Source organism: Scyliorhinus torazame, chromosome 15 (assembly GCF_047496885.1).
Source record: "Scyliorhinus torazame isolate Kashiwa2021f chromosome 15, sScyTor2.1, whole genome shotgun sequence".
Classification (NCBI taxonomy): domain Eukaryota; kingdom Metazoa; phylum Chordata; class Chondrichthyes; order Carcharhiniformes; family Scyliorhinidae; genus Scyliorhinus; species Scyliorhinus torazame.
Window position 1 is genome coordinate 8,037,625 of NC_092721.1, and position 14,819 is coordinate 8,052,443.

At 45.5% G+C, this 14,819-nt stretch overlaps 1 protein-coding gene across 5 annotated transcripts in view; it reads right to left on the bottom strand.

The window, feature by feature from the left end:
* The window catches only part of LOC140391506 (uncharacterized), a 229,505-nt gene that overhangs the window by 182,321 nt on the left and 32,365 nt on the right, over positions 1-14,819 (bottom strand). For 2 of the 5 annotated variants that reach the window (XM_072476048.1, XM_072476052.1), the window contains exons 1-2: positions 9,947-10,043; positions 8,294-8,430 (exon numbers count right to left, since the gene is read on the bottom strand). The gene's annotated coding sequence lies outside the window, so the exon portion shown is untranslated. Of the gene's footprint in view, positions 1-8,293; positions 8,431-9,946; positions 10,044-13,404; positions 13,977-14,819 lie in introns of those variants that run through there. The other 3 variants (XM_072476051.1, XM_072476049.1, XM_072476050.1) reach the window with 2 other exon arrangements.

Sequence of the window (14,819 nt, forward strand, 5' to 3'; positions counted from 1 at the left end):
CTCACTCACTCACTCACACACACACATTCACACTCACTCACACTCACACACCCACACACTCAATCACACTCACACACACACTCACACTCACTCACACACACTCACTCACTCACACACACTCTCACTCGCACACACACATTCACACTCACTCACACTCACACACCCACACACCCACACACACACACTCACACACCCACACACTCGCACACCCACACACTCACTTACACTCACACTCACTCACACACACTCTCAGACACTCAGACACTCACTCACACACATACACACACTCACACACACACACCCACTCATACACACACTCTCTCACACACTCTCTCACACACTCCCACACACCCACCCACTCTCTCACCCACTCACCCACTCATACTCACACTCACACACTCATACTCACACACTCACACTCACTCACACACGCTCACTCACACACTCACTCACACACACACGTGCATACACACACACTCACACTCACACACCCACTCACACACCCTCATACACACACTCACACACACACACAGCCTCTCACAGAAACACACCCACACACCGACACACCCACACTCAGCCTCTCACAGAAACACTCTCAGATAGACACACAAACTCACACATCATCAATTCATCATCACCCACTTTCATCCATTTGTAACATTTATTCAAGGAACTTAGGCATCGAGCAGTTGCTGAATGAGTGAACGATAACCCCAAATTCAGAGAGTGTTTAACTTGCTGCAAGCTGAAAATTTACAATTAATAATAAAGGTAATAGAAAATGATTGGACTTTATATCTTGTTTTATCAAACACCTGATTTAAACACAGGTTCTTAAGTAATAATACCTCTATCAGAGATTATACTTTGTCCACTTGCTGATGTGTCAGAAAAAGAACAGTAGGCCTTGTTGGACCAGACCGCTGTGTGAGTGTGTGAGTGAGTGTGTGTACTTAAACCATGAGAAGATATTCGGCACAGCCTTAGAATTCAATTCATTTTTCCTAATTCTGGGGCTCCCAGATAGGAGAATAATTGGCGTTGATGAAAAAAGGCTGTATAATATCCTAATCTTTGCGGCACAGAAGAACAACCTTTGCTCGTGGATTAGCGCAATACTTTTCAATTCAGAATTGGCATGAAATTATAGAACATAAGAACTAGAAGCAGGAATCGGCCATCTGGCCCCTCGAGCCTGCTCCGCCATTCAATGAGATCATGGCTGATCTTTTGTGGACTCAGCTCCACTTTCCGGCCCGAACACCATAACCCTTAATCCCTTTATTCTTCAAAAAACTATCTATCTTTATCTTAAAAACATTTAATGAAGGAGCCTCTACTGCTTCACTGGGCAAGGAATTCCATAGATTCACAACCCTTTGGGTGAAGAAGTTCCTCCTAAACTCAGTCCTAAATCTACTTCTCCTTATTTTGAGGCTATGCCACCTAGTTCTGCTTTCACCTGCCAGTGGAAACAACCTGCCCGCATCTATCCTATCTATTCCCTTCATAATTTTATATGTTTCTATAAGATCCCCCCTCATCCTTCTAAATTCCAACGAGTACAGTCCCAGTCTACTCAACCTCTCCTCGTAATCCAACCCCTTCAGCTCTGGGATTAACCTAGTGAATCTCCTCTGCACACCCTCCAGCGCCAGTGCGTCCTTTCTCAGGTAAGGAGACAAAAACTGAACACAATACTCCAGGTGTGGCCTCACTAACACCTTATACAATTGCAGCAGAACCTCCCTAGTCTTAAACTCCACTCCTCTAGCAATGAAGGACAACATTCCATTTGCCTTCTTAATCGCCTGTTGCACCTGTAAACCAACTTTTTGCGACTCATGCACTAGCACACCCATGTCTCTCTGCACAGCAACATGTTTTAATATTTTATCATTTAAATAATAATCCCTTTTGCTGTTATTCCTACCAAAATGGATAACCTCACATTTGTCAACACTGTATTCCATCTGCCAGACCCTAGCCCATTCACTTAGCCTCATCTATGTAAATTGTGAACAGTTGTGGGCCCAACACTGATCCCTGAGGGACACCACTAGCTACTGATTGCCAACCAGAGAAACACCCATTAATCCCCACTCTTTGCTTTCTATTAATTAACCAATCCTCTATCCATGCTACTACTTTCCCCTTAATGCCATGCATCTTTATCTTATGCAGCAACCTTTTGTGTGGCACCTTGTCAAAGGCTTTCTGGAAATCCAGATATACCACATCCATTGGCTCCCCGTTATCTACCGCACTGGTAATGTCCTCAAAAAATTCCACTAAATTAGTTAGGCACGACCTGCCCTTTATGAACCCATGCTGCGTTTGCCCAATGGGACAATTTCCATCCAGATGCCTCGCTATTTCTTCCTTGATGATAGATTCCAGCATCTTCCCTACTACCGAAGTTAAGCTCACTGGCCTATAATTACCCGCTTTCTGTCTACCTCCTTTTTTAAACAGTGGTGTCACGTTTGCTAATTTCCAATCCGCCGGGACCACCCCAGAGTCTAGTGAATTTTGGTAAATTATCATTAGTGCATTTGCAATTTCACTAGCCATCTCTTTTAGCACTCTGGGATGCATTCCATCAGGGCCAGGAGACTTGTCTACCTTTAGCCCCATTAGCTTGCCCATCACTACCTCCTTGGTGATAACAATCCTCTCAAGGTCCTCACCTGTCATAGCCTCATTTCCATCAGTCACTGGCATGTTATTTGTGTCTTCCACTGTGAAGACCGACCCAAAAAACCTGTTCAGTTCCTCAGGCATTTTCTCATCTCCCATTATTAAATCTCCCTCCTCATCCTCTAAAGGACTAATATTTACCTTCGCCACTCTTTTTTGTTTTATATGTTTGTAGAAACTTTTACTATCTGTTTTTATATTCTGAGCAAGTTTACTCTCATAATCTATCTTACTCTTCTTTATAGCTTTTTTAGTAGCTTTCTGTTGCCCCCTAAAGTTTTCCCAGTCCTCTAGTCTCCCACTAATCTTTGCTACTTTGTATGCTTTTTCCTTCAATTTGATACTCTCCCTTATTTCCTTAGATATCCACAGTCGATTTTCCCTCTTTCTACCGTCATTCCTTTTTGTTGGTATAAACCTTTGCTGAGCACTGTGAAAAATCGCTTGGAAGGTTCGCCACTGTTCCTCAACTGTTTCACCATAAAGTCTTTCCTCCCAGTCTACCTTAGCTAGTTCTTCTCTCATCCCATTGTAATCTCCTTTGTTTAAGCACAAAACACTAGTGTTTGATTTTACCTTCTCACCCTCCATCTGTATTTTAAATTCCACCATATTGTGATCGCTCCTTCCGAGAGGATCCCTAACTATGAGATCCTGAATCAATCCTGTCTCATTACACAGGACCAGATCTAGGACCGCTTGTTCCCTCGTAGGTTTCATTACATACCGTTCTCGGAAACTATCGCGGATACATTCTATAAACTCCTCCTCAAGGCTGCCTTGACCGACCTGGTTAAACCAATCGACATGTAGTTTAAAATCCCCCATGATAACTGCTGTACCATTTCTACATGCATCAGTTATTTCTTTGTTTATTGCCTGCCCCACCATAATGTTACTATTTGGTGGCCTATAGACTACTCCTATCAGTGACTTTTTCGCCTTACTATTCCTGATTTCCACCCAAATGGATTCAACCTTATCCTCCATAGCACCGATGTCATCCCTTACTGTTGCCCGGATGTCATCCTTAAATAACAGAGCTACACCACCTCCCTTACCATCCACTCTGTCCTTCCGAATAGTTTGATACCCTCGGATATTTAACTCCCAGTTGTGACCATCCTTTAACCATGTTTCAGTAATGGCCACTAAATCATAGTCATTCACGATGATTTGCGCCATCAACTCATTTACCTTATTCTGAATACTATGAGCATTCGGGTAAAATACACTTATGTTGGCTTTTTTACCTCTGTTCTGAATCTTAACACCTCGATCAGTAACCTCTCCTAAGTTATATTTCCTCTTAACCTTTCTCCTAATTTTCCTTGTCGTTGAACCCACATCTTCATGTAACAACCTGCCGCGTCGCTTACCATTAACGTTTTCACTTCCCGTTTTATTCCTTTTAGTTTTCCTGGTCCTATTCACTGAGCTCCCCTCAGTCACTGTACCTTGTACTGTCACCCTTTTTGATATTTGACTATGGCTTCTCTGCCTTACACTTTCCCCCTTACTGCCTTTTGTTTCTGTCCCTGTTTTACTACCTTTCAACTTCCTGCATCAGTTCCCATCCCCCTGCCACATTAGTTTAAACTCTCCCCAACAGCTCTAGCAAACACCCCCCTAGGACATTGGTTCCAGTCCTGCCCAGGTGCAGAACATCCGGTTTGTACTGGTCCCACCTCCCCCAGAACCGGTTCCAATGCCCCAGGAATTTGAAACCCTCCCTCTTGCACCATCTCTCGAGCCACGCATTCATCCTATCTATCCTGACATTCCTACTCTGACTAGCTCGTGGCACTGGTAGCAATCCTGAGATTACTACCTTTGAGGTCCTACTTTTTAGTTTAACTCCTAACTCCCTGAATTCAGCTTGTAGGACTTCGTACCATTTTTTACCTATATCGTTGGTGCCTCTGTGCAACACAACAGCTGGCTGTTCACCCTCCCCCCCACCCCCCCAGAATGTCCTGCAGCTGCTCCGAGACATCCTTGACCCTTGCACCAGGGAGGCAACATACCATCCTGGAGTCTCGATTGCATCTGCAGAACCGCCTGTCTATTCCCCTTACAATTGAGTCCCCTATCACTATAGGCCTGCCATTCTTCTTCCTGCCCAGTTGCGCAGCAGAGCCAGCCACGGTGCCATGAACCTGGCTGCTGCTGCCTTCCCCTGGTGAGCCATCTCCCTCAACAGTATCCAAAGCGGTATATCTGTTTTGCAGGGAGATGACCGCAGAGGACACCTGCACTGCCTTCCTACTCTTGCTCTGTCTTTTGGTCACCCATTTTCTATCGCCCTCAGTACCTTTCACCTGCAGTGTGACCAACTCGCTAAACGTGCGATCCGCGACGTCCTCAGCATCGCGGATGCTCCAAAGTGAGTCCATCCGCAGCTCCAGAGCCGTCAAGCGGTCTAACAGGAGCTGCAACTGGATATAATGGAGTGTATCCCCATGGAGTTCCTAACGTTCATACTCCGTTCTAAAACGGATGTATTCCGGAAAGTATGGGACCCGTATCTCAAGTTTATAGGTTCCGTTGTGTCCGATTTGATTCTACTAGAGTTTCCATAAGTTATGTGGCACCATTTTGAATTCGCTATATATGAAGGTGTGCATCATCTTGCAATGTTTGCTTGGCCTTACCCTCTATTCCCCAATTCTCTTGTCTATCTGTGATTTGAAGAAAAAATTGTATGGTTGGAGGCACTGATTCTAGGAATCAACTATGTTGGTGTTCTCCTGTCTTTTTCTATACTCATGTCTGCAGAAGCATTTATAATGTACTGGAACAGTTTTTGAGGGTTTGTAAAAATGAAGAAACTCCAATAGAACCTTATGTAAAATAAAACTAAGAACAGAGGGAAGATCTTCCCTCTGGAAAGTGGCCTCCTGTTGCTAAGCACCGACTTACTCTTACCTACTCTTCATGCAGTAGCCCTCTCTAAGCACAACTGAAACACAGTCGGAACTTACCCAACACCCACCAACATACAAACACCTTTGTCCAGCATGGATCTAACTATAGGTTTTAACCTTCCAGACCAGAAACATTACATTAAACCCAATTAAAAGTATACCTTTTTTCCAATCATTGGATCGTTGATTGTTGTTTTGATATTGGTTGAGTTAATGATAATAGTCAAGAAGTCTTACAACACCAGGTTAAAGTCCAACAGGTTTCTTTGGAATCACCAGCTCTCAGCATAGCTCCTTCACCAGGTGAGACTTTAACCTGGTGTTGTAAGACTTCTTACTGTGCCCACCCCAGTCCAACCCCAGCATCTCTACATCATGGAAAATAGTCACTATTACACAATATTGGCCCAAGGAATAGATATTGGCCCATACACCAGTGAGAATTCTCCTGCTATTTTAACTAGATAACAGTTTCTCAAACAGCAATGGCAACTAATAGTTACAGAAGTAATTTTGACAGCACCTCTCAAACCCACGACCTCTACCATCTAGAGGGACAGGACGAAGTCTTACAACACCAGGTTAAAGTCCAACAGGTTTGTTTCGATGTCACTAGCTTTCGGAGCACTGCTCCTTCCTCAGGTGAATGCAGAGGTCTGTTCCAGAAACACATATATAGACAAATTCAAAGATGCCAAACAATGCTAGGAATGCGAGCATTAGCAGGTGATTAAATCTTTACAGATCCAGAGATGGGGTAACCCCAGGTTAAAGAGGTGTGAATTGTATCAAGCCAGGACAGTTGGTAGGATTTTGCAGGCCAGATGGTGGGGGATGAATGTAATGCGACATGAATCCCAGGTCCCGGTTGAGGCCGCACTCATGTGTGCGGAACTTGGCTATAAGTTTTTGCTCGGCGATTCTGCGTTGTCGCGGGTCCTGAAGGCCGCCTTGGAGAACGCTTACCCGGAGATCAGAAGCTGAATGCCCTTGACTGCTGAAGTGTTCCCCGACTGGAAGGGAACATTCCTGCCTGGTGATTGTTGCGCGATGTCCGTTCATTCGTTGTCGCAGCGTCTGCATGGTCTCGCCAATGTACCACGCTTCGGGACATCCTTTCCTGCAGCGTATGAGGTAGACAACGTTGGCCGAGTCGCACGAGTATGTACCGCGTACCTGGTGAGTGGTGTTCTCACGTGTAATAGTGGTATCCATGTCAATGATCTGGCACGTCTTGCAGAGATTGCCATGACAGGGTTGTGTGGTGTCGTGGTCACTGTTTTGAAGACTGGGTAGTTTGCTGCAAACAATGGTTTGTTTGAGGTTGCGCGGTTGTTTGAAGGCAAGTAGTGGGGGTGTGGGGATGACCTTGGCAAGATGTTCATCGTCATCAATGACGTGTTGAAGGCTGTGAAGAAGATGTGCCTTCAACACGTCATTGATGACGATGAACATCTTGCCAAGGTCATCCCCACACCCCCACTACTTGCCTTCAAACAACCGCGCAACCTCAAACAAACCATTGTTTGCAGCAAACTACCCAGTCTTCAAAACAGTGACCACGACACCACACAACCCTGTCATGGCAATCTCTGCAAGACGTGCCAGATCATTGACATGGATACCACTATTACACGTGAGAACACCACTCACCAGGTACGCGGTACATACTCGTGCGACTCGGCCAACGTTGTCTACCTCATACGCTGCAGGAAAGGATGTCCCGAAGCGTGGTACATTGGCGAGACCATGCAGACGCTGCGACAACGAATGAACGGACATCGCGCAACAATCACCAGGCAGGAATGTTCCCTTCCAGTCGGGGAACACTTCAGCAGTCAAGGGCATTCAGCCTCTGATCTCCGGGTAAGCGTTCTCCAAGGCGGCCTTCAGGACCCGCGACAACGCAGAATCGCCGAGCAGAAACTTATAGCCAAGTTCCGCACACATGAGTGCGGCCTCAACCGGGACCTGGGATTCATGTCGCATTACATTCATCCCCCACCATCTGGCCTGCAAAATCCTACCAACTGTCCTGGCTTGATACAATTCACACCTCTTTAACCTGGGGTTACCCCATCTCTGGATCTGTAAAGATTTAATCACCTGCTAATGCTCGCATTCCTAGCATTGTTTGGCATCTTTGAATTTGTCTATATATGTGTTTCTGGAACAGACCTCTGCATTCACCTGAGGAAGGAGCAGTGCTCCGAAAGCTAGTGACATCGAAACAAACCTGTTGGACTTTAACCTGGTGTTGTAAGACTTCGTACTGTGCTCACCCCAGTCCAACGCCGGCATCTCCACATCATAGAGGGACAGGAGCAGTAGATACCTGGGAACCCCACCACTTGGAGGTTCCCCTCCACGTCACTCACCGCCCCGACTTGGAAATATATCGCCATTCCTTCACTGTCGCTGGGACATCCTGGAACTCCCTCCCGAAGAGCACTGTGGGTGTAGCTACTCCTCAGGGACTGCAGAGGTCCAAGAAGGCAGCTCACCACCACTTTCTCAAGGGCATTTAGGGATGGGCAATAAATGCTGGTCTAGCCAGCGACACCCACAGCGTGAGATTGAATACATTAAATAGACATTATTGGGAAGGCTGTTACAGTAAACGCCCAGCTATAATTGTGACATTGCAAAGAACATTTTCCACTTACATGTTCAATAATTGAACTCAGTGACCCACTGCAGAAGGAATGTTAACATCCACAGTTTATACTCATAAACTCATTCCATTCCATCCCATTGTTTCGAGCAGCCAAGTCTACTTGCTCCTGAGTATTTTCTGTAAAGCCTAGGAAAGTGAAGAAATTAGTTAAATGCTGCAGGTTCCTGGGAATCAAATGTGTGAAGGTTGTCTAGAAAGGCACATCACAATGGGAATTAGAAGTTCTCCCGAGTAGAGAAGATTAATGCATGGTCTAATTGACGTGCTTAAAGGATTTGATAGGGGGACAAGAGGGAAATTATATATTCTGCTGGGGGATTACACTGAAGCCAGACCGTCCAGGGGTGGTGTCAGGAAGCATTTCCTCACACAAAGGGGGTAAAACCGGGAACTCGCTTCTCCCAAATAGCTGCTGACTGGCGGTCAATGGACGGCTTCCAAACTGAGGTTGACAGAGTTTTTTGGGGGTACGGGGTTTGAGGGTTATGGAACCAAGGTGCGTAGATGGAGCTAAGAAATGGATTGCATGTTGGAACAGAATCACCTCTTGCTGTTATTAAGCAAATCGATGAGTACATAAAACATAGAACATACAGTGGCAGAAGAGGCCATTCGGCCCATTGAGTCTGTACCGACCCACTTAAGCCCTCACTTCCACCCATTCCCTGTAACCTAATAACCCCTCCTAACCTTTTTTTTGGACACTAAGGACAATTTATCATGGCCAATCCACCTAACCTGCACATCTTTGGACTGTGGGAGGAAACCGGAGCATCCAGAGGAAACCCACGCAGACACGGGGAGAACGTGCAGACTCCGCACAGACAGTCACCCAAGCGGGGAATTGAACCTGGGACCCTGGTGCTGTGAAGCCACACTGCTATCCACAATGCTACCGTGCTGCCCGTTTATCATTAAGGTGAGCCGGCAAAAATGTGTAAATGGCAGATCGTGCTTGACTAATCTAACTGAGTTTTACGGTGAAGTAACAGAAATTAAAAGGAATGCAATGGATATTGTCTGTATGCATTCCAAGAAATCATTTTGTACATGCGATTAATGAGATACTGTTGGATCAGTGTTAACTTAGATTTTTGAACTGTGGTAAATGGTTGCTTTACAAGCTGTAGGAAGTGGTGTTCCCAAAGGTTCAATGCTAAGTCCACTATTTTATTTGATTATATACACAAATGACTTGTAAACTGCAATATCAAGTAAAATTTTTAAATTTGCCAATCGTCCCAAATTTGGATGTCGTAAGCAGTAAATTATCTCGACCATCTCCATGTCTACCAACATTTTGTCGACATTTTCTTGATTAGTAAACACTGATACTAAAGTACTCATTAAGTATTCTAGCCGTACTTGAATTTTCTATTGACTGCAATACAACAGATAAGCTAGAAAAATGGGTAGATAAGTACCAAGTGGAATTAAATGGAGAGTGATCACTTGGGCTTCAGGAATAGTCACAGATTACATACATGGTGAGGCGAAGATGAAGCTAGCCAAGATTGGCCTTCAGGTAATGTCACCTGGGAGAAGGTTCTATAATTTGGCAACTGGTTGTAAATCCCAGACCCTTAGGGGAAGTCTGTTCAGAGGAAGCCCAAAGGAATCAACCCGCTTTCTGTTTTGTTACCTGTGTGGTAGGGAACATGTGCTACTCATTCCTTGGTTAGTGATGAGGTATTCTGAATCCCGATGTTAAAGATTTGAACTCTTTGAAACGTAAGAAAAGGTTTATTGAGTAACTACAACAATATTTACATGAGTTCTTTACTTTAACTTTGCTACTAGTGATAAGGTTAACAAGATCTAACTATGGTAACTATACGTAACTCCACTAGCCATCTGAACTAGTTTGCTACTGCCCTGGTCACAGTGCACCCAGGAGAGAGAGAGAGAGACCCAATGTGGTTGCCTTTTGTACCCCGGTTGGTCCGGCCCTCTTGTGGTGCTATTGATGACACATTAACCCCTTGTGTACATGCACACATAGAGATCACCACACTTTCTACATTGGATCAATGTTCTCGAAACAACAGCTCCCTGGGATTTTCTAAAGCTAGCAGAATTTACGAACATTATAGTCAAAGTCTCTTTTTTGGACAATTGGAGCTGATGAATGTCTTTCCGCAGGGATTGGTGTGACTGAGGGATTGTGATTGTATAATACATGTCATCTGTAGAACAGAAACAGGCCATTCAGTCCAACTGCTGGTATTTATCCTCCACACGAGCCTCCTCCCATCTCTCTTTGTGTAATCCCAACAACCTATATCCTTCTATTCCTTTCACCCTCACTTGTTTATCCAGCTTCCCTGCTTCCCCTTAAATTTATCTCTGTTGTGGCCATTTCGGAGACATGGATACGGCGGGGGCGGGATTCACACCAGCTACCGGCGATTCTCCACGGATAGAGCAGGGACAGGAATGGTTGTTGCAGGTGCCGGGGTTTAGATATTTCAGTAAGCTCAGGGAAGGTGGTAAAAGAGGGGGAGGGGTGGCATTGTTAGTCAAGGACAGTATTACGGTGGCAGAAAGGACGTTTGATGAGGACTCGTCTACTGAGGTAGTATGGGCTGAGGTTAGAAACAGGAAAGGAGAGGTCACCCTGTTAGGGGTTCTCTATAGGCCTCCGAAAAGTTTCGGAGATGTAGAGGAAAGGATTGCAAAGATGATTCTGGATAGGAGCGAAAGCAACAGGGTAGTTGTTATGGGGGCCTTTAACTTTCCAAATATTGACTGGAAACGCTATAGTTTGAGTACTTTAGATCGGTCCGTTTTTGTCTAATGTGTGCAGGAGGGTTTCCTGACACAGTATGTAGATAGGCCAACGAGAAGCGAGGCCATATTGGATTTGGTACTAGGAAATGAACCAGGACAGGTGTTAGATTTGGAGGTAGGTGAGCACTTTGGTGATAGTGACCACAATTCGATTACGTTTACTTTAGTGATGGAAAGGGGTAGGTATATACCGCAGGGCAAGAGTTATATCTGGGGGAAAGGCAATTATGATGCAATGAGGCAAGACTTAGGATGCATCGGATGGAGAGGAAAACTGCAGGGGATGGGCACAATGTAAATGTGGAGCTTGTTCAAGGAACAGCTACTGCATGTCCTTGATAAGTATGTACCTGTCAGGCAGGGAGGAAGTGGTCGAGCAAGGGAACCGTGGTTTACTAAAGCAGTCGAAACACTTGTCAAGAGGAAGAAGGAGGCTTATGTAAAGATGAGACCTGAAGGTTCAGTTAGGGCGCTCGAGAGTTACAAGTTAGCTAGGAAAGACCTAAAGAGAGAGCTAAGAAGAGCCAGGAGGGGACATGAGAAGTCTTTGGCAGGTAGGATCAAGGATAACCCTAAAGCTTTCTACAGATATGTCAGGAATAAAAGAATGACTAGGGTAAGAGTAGGGCCAGTCAAGGACAGTAGTGGGAAGTTGTGCGTGGAGTCCGAGGAGATAGGAGAGGTGGTAAATGAATATTTTTCGTCAGTATTCACACAGGAGACAATGTTGTCGAGGAGAATACTGAGATTCAGGCTACTAGACTAGAAGGGCTTGAGGTTCATAAGGAGGAGGTGTTAGAAATTCTGGAAAGTGTGAAAATAGATAAGTCCCCTGGGCCAGATGGGATTTATCCTAGGATTCTCTGGGAAGCTAGGGAGGAGATTGCTGAGCCTTTGAGTTTGATCTTTAAGTCATTTTTATCTCCAGGAATAGTGCCAGAAGACTGGAGGATAGCAAATGTTGTCCCCTTGTTCAAGAAGGGGAGGAGAAACAACCCCGGTAAGTATAGACCAGTGAGCCTTACTTCTGTTGTGGGCAAAATCTTGGAAAGGTTTATAAGAGATAGGATGTATAATCACCTGGAAAAGAATAATTTGATTAGAGATAGTCAACACGGTTTTGTGAAGGGTAGGTCATGCCTCACAAACAAATGTTCAGACTGGAGTCCAGTTACTAGTGGTGTACCACAAGGATCTGTTTTGGGGCCACTGCTGTTTGTCATTTTTATAAATGACCTGGAGGAGGGCGTAGAAGGATGGGTGATTAAATTCGCAGATGACACTGAAGTCGGTGGAGTTGTGGACAGTGCGGAAGGAAGTTACAGAGGGACATAGATAAGCTGCAGCGCTGGGCTGAGAGGCGGCAATTGGAGTTTAATGCAGAAAAGTGTGAGGTGATTAATTTTGGAAGGAATAACAGGAAGACAGAGTACTGGGCTAATGGTAAGATTCTTGGCAGTGTGGATGAGCAGAGAGATCTCGGTGTCCATGTACATAGATCCCTGAAAGTTGCCACCCAGGTTGAGAGGGTTGTTAAGAAGGCGTACGGTGTGTTAGCTTTTATTGGTAGAGGGATTGATTTTCGGAGCCAATAGATCATGTTGCAGCTGTACAAAACTCTGTTGCGGCCGCATTTGGAGTATTGCGTGCAATTCTGGTCGCCGCATTATAGGAAGGATGTGGAAGCATTGGAAAGGGTGCAGAGGAGATTTACCAGAATGTTGCCTGGTATGGAGGGAAGATCTTATGAGGAAAGGCTGAGGGACTTGAGGCTGTTTTAGTTAGAGAGAAGAAGGTTAAGAGGTGACTTAATTGAGGCATACAAGATGATCAGAGGATTGGATAGGGTGGACAGTGTGAGCCTTTTTCCTCGGATGGTGATGTCTAGCACGAGGGGACATAGCTTTAAATTGAGGGGCGATAGATATAAGACAGATGTCAGAGGTAGGTTCTTTACTCAGAGAGTAGTTAGGGCGTGGAATGCCCTGCCTGCAACAGTAGTGGACTCGCCAACACTAAGGGCATTCAAATGGTCATTGGATAGACATATGGATGATAAGGGAATAGTGTAGATGGGCTTTAGAGTGGTTTCACAGGTCGGCGCAACATCGAGGGCCGAAGGGCCTGTACTGCGCTGGAATGTTCTATCTATGTTCTATTCACCTCAACCACTCGCAGTGTAACAGTCTCATCACTCTCTGGATAAAGAAGTTTCTCCTGAATTCCCTATGGAATTTATTAGTCAGTGTCTTATATTGTTGGACCCTAGTTTTGGCCTCCTCCACAAGTCGAAAAAAAAGTTGTGCCTACCCTATCAAACCCCTTCACAGTTTGAAAGGATTCTATCGGGTCACTTGGCAGTCTTCTGTCTTCACTGGTGAAGAGCTCAGTCCACTCCGTGTCTGGCGGCTCGAGCCCCTGAGCACCAGAACAGAAAATAGAACCTCCTTCACACAGCTGCCTGTTTCAATATATAATTACAGGTGGTGCAGCTACATTTCTGTTATTGTTGGATAACTTACTGTTGACAGTTAGGGTGATAATGTGGCCCTGTGCTGACATTGACCCAGTGACAGTTAGCTTGACCTGGCACTGATACCTCCTGCTATCTGATTGATTTAGCTTTCAGAACCGAAGCAGGACAATCACAGCAAAGCTCCCAGCTTCCTGTTGTTTCAGCTCCGTGTAGTCAACTTCAGAGTCACTGTAATCTTCTCTTCCAGAACATCCAATTCCTCCCTTCAGTCTCTTGGACCAATCAATCTGAGGCTTTTCATTCTCTGAGGTGGTTTATCTCACGGTGCAATTCAGCGTCAATTCCTTTCCCTCTTCGAGCTCAATGTGCGCCGCTGGGTAAATGATCTGAAGCGACGCACGACACTCTGTGAAGAAGAGGAAAAGACGATGAGTGCCTGAGTACGATGCGGAGTTCATGTTGCAAAGTCCATGCTCCTCATTCGGAGTCAAACTGGGTGATACACAGCTCAGCAGTGGGCTATTTGGTGGTTGCTTTTGCACAAACTGATAGCTCAAGGCAAGGGTTTTGTTCCATTGGCTTCATCAAACTGCATAATCTTCAACCAGTCACAGTCACTAAGGAGACAGCTCCTCGCTTCGACCACATACTGCATATATGTGCATAGCTGTGAGTTTCTAATAAATATTCACGGTTAACCTACTTGTGGTAGTCGGTATTAGGGGTATTACGGTACCTAGGTTGAGGCTGTAAGATCATTGGTGTGGGAGGTACCCGAGACAGGAAGATCATTGGTGAAGCCTGCCTGCGGGTTCCGCCCAGTAAGGCGGAGTATAAGAGTCTGTGTCTCCCTAGCAGCTGCATTCTGTACGTGCGCTGCCGGGGGAAACATCGAGTCCAATAAAGCCTTCAATTGTCTTCCAATCTCGCTTCTGGAGACATTGATCGAGCATCAATTTATTGGACTAGATTTCAAAGAATGGAGCTCAGAATCAAGCCGGAGTGTCTGCAACTCAGCCCCCACGCGGCAAACTCGGCGGCAACCTTCAAACACTGGCTGGCGTGCTTCAAAGGGTACCTCAGGACGGCCACGACTGCACCCACGGAGGACCAGAAGATGCAAGTTCTCCACTCGAGGGTAAGCCCAGAGATCTACACCCTCATCGAGGATGGGGACGATTTCGAGGCCGCGATGGCCCTGTTGAAAGGACACTACATTCGCCCAGTAAACCAGGTTTACGCCCGATAT